Raw genomic sequence first — 2,500 nt, 5'->3', positions numbered from 1 at the left:
AAGGCCAATTAATTAGGATATTGGAAGAAGGTCTCTCTCTCTCTCTCTCCCTCTCTCTCTCTCTTTCTTCCGCTTTCTGTCTATTCCTGCTCTCTCTCTCTCTCTCTCTTCTTCACCTCTATCTCTCTCTTCCTCTCTCTCTCTCTTCCCCTCCCTCTCTCTCTCTGTGTCTCTCTCTCTCTCTCTCTCTCTTCCTCTCTCTATGTCCCCTTGACTCCAAGCAAAACTTTATCTCTTTTATAGTTACTGACGCTTCTCTTTACTCCCCCTCCCCTTTCTCGCTCTCTCTCTCTCTCTCTCTCTCTCTCTCTCTCCCTCCCTCTCCTCCTCTCTCCATTGTCTCCTTCTAATCTCTCCTCTCTCTCTCTCTCTCTCTCTCTCTCTCTCTCTCTCTCTCCCTTTGACTCCAAGCAAAACTTTCTCTCGCTTTCTCTCTCTCTCTCTCTCTCTCTCTCTTTCTCTCTCTCTCCCTTTGTCCCTATCTCCTTCCTCTCTCTCTCTCTCTTCTCTCCCCATCTACTTCCTCTCTCTCTCTCATTCTCTCTCTCCCTCCCTCTCTCTCTCCCTCTCTCTCTCTCTCTTTCTCTCTCTCTCTGCAGTGTCTCCTTCCAATCACGCCTCTCTCTCCCCCCCCTCTCTCTCACTTTATATATATATATATATATATATATATGTATATATATATATTATATATATATATATATATATATATATATATATATAATATATATATATATACCTTGGTCTCCCTAACCTCGGGTACAATAATATCCAGGCAATAGGAAAGCCAATTAGAACATTGAGAGTGAGACAGATAGGAATATCACCACCACCAGCTAGTCAATACATCTAACCCAAGGCTATTGTTGGCACTGGGGAGAGGAGATATTATGATGATGATGATGATGATGATGATGTTGGGGAAGGGGAGTGGGGTGAGTGGGGGGGGGGGGAGGGAAGGGGGTGTGGGTGGGGCGGCAGGGGAGTAATAATGATAATTATTTATACTGATGTATCATAAGTGTGAGTACATCTGAAGGTTCTCCACCATAGGGAATGAAATTAGCGGAAGAGTAGCGTCCCTTGATTGGACGTCACCCATAGTCGGCGGAAAAGTTATTAGAGAGAGAACGTCATGCTGGTTGTGCGCATGCGTCTCTCGTCCTCTTCCGCGATACATACATAGATACATACATACATACATACATACATGCATACATGCATACATACATACATACATACATACATACATACATACATACATACATACATACATACATACATACATGCATACATGCATACATGCATACATGCATACATACATACATACATACATACATACATACATACATACATACATACATACATACATACATACATACATACCTGGAATTGAACTCGAACCTTGAGCATGTCAACTGGAAGCTCCAACTGTTTGAAACACTAAGCCCTCCTCTCATATATCATTGCTCCAATCTTCAAAGTCCATCACAATCCGTTATACCCATGCATACCGCTTGTATCATGAACCTGAGAAAAAACAAAACCTGAGCTTTTATATATCAATTTTTTTTTTTAAATTGAGCTTTATATAGCGCAATATCCACTTGATGTGCTCAGAGCGCTTTACAAGGGGTCCCTGGTCAACAGCAACATTTAACATGTAGGACGGGACATGAAGCCTGTTAGGCGATATTACAATTTTTTAGGACAAAGACAACGCTGTTAACGACCAGGTACTCATTTTACACCTGAGTACGGTGAGAGAATGTGAGTAAAGAGCCTTTTCCAAGGACTCAACTATGCGCCGAGCGCGAGGCTCGAATTCAGGACCTTCCGATCCGAAAGCGAGTGTCATATCACTAGACCACATAGCCGCACATATATGTGACCCTTCGTGTCGAAACGGTATTATGTCGGAATGGATTGGACCCCGAAAAGTGACTTTAGAATTAAATTGATAGTAAATACCAATTTTTGAGCTTTTGCATTGTGAGAAATTGTCTTCATTCTCTAACATAACAAATCGAAACAAACCCCAAGTTTCATGTTTTTGTCAATAAATTCAATTTTTTGCACCCAAGTCATCCCGACATAATACCGTTTAGGGACGGTGGGTCACATATAGTGAAATATCCACTAAACGTGCTCAAAGCGCTTTGAACACGGGTTCCTGACCAACAGCAACATGTAACATGTAGAACGAGTCATGACGCCTGTTAGGCGATATTACATTTTTTCCCGACAGAGACAACGCTTTTTAACGACTAGGAACTCATTTTACACCCGAGTACGGTGAGATATTGTGAGTAAAGAGTATTCATTTTCCAGGGACTCAACTATGCGCCGAGCGAGGCTCGAACTCAGGACCTTCCGATCCAAAAGCGAGTACCATACCACCCAGACCACATAGCCGCACAAAAGAAGGAATAAATAAATAAATGTTGTTTGAATATCTTTGTGATGCTATGCGTTTAGTTACAATACTCACAACACCCGC

General features: G+C 42.1%; 1 long non-coding RNA gene across 1 annotated transcript in view; it reads right to left on the bottom strand.

Annotated features, from left to right (window-relative positions):
• LOC144977523 (uncharacterized) overlaps nt 1–2,500 on the bottom strand; it is a 111,286-nt gene that overhangs the window by 55,884 nt on the left and 52,902 nt on the right. The window contains exon 2 of the long non-coding RNA XR_013646324.1: nt 1,387–1,530. This is a non-coding gene — a long non-coding RNA (uncharacterized LOC144977523). The remainder of the gene's footprint in view (nt 1–1,386; nt 1,531–2,500) is intronic.

This window comes from Berghia stephanieae, chromosome 7 (assembly GCF_034508935.2).
Source record: "Berghia stephanieae isolate SIO BIC M18660-M18661 chromosome 7, UCSD_Bste_1.3, whole genome shotgun sequence".
Lineage (NCBI taxonomy): Eukaryota > Metazoa > Mollusca > Gastropoda > Nudibranchia > Aeolidiidae > Berghia > Berghia stephanieae.
This window is presented reverse-complemented; position numbering and strand designations above follow the sequence as displayed.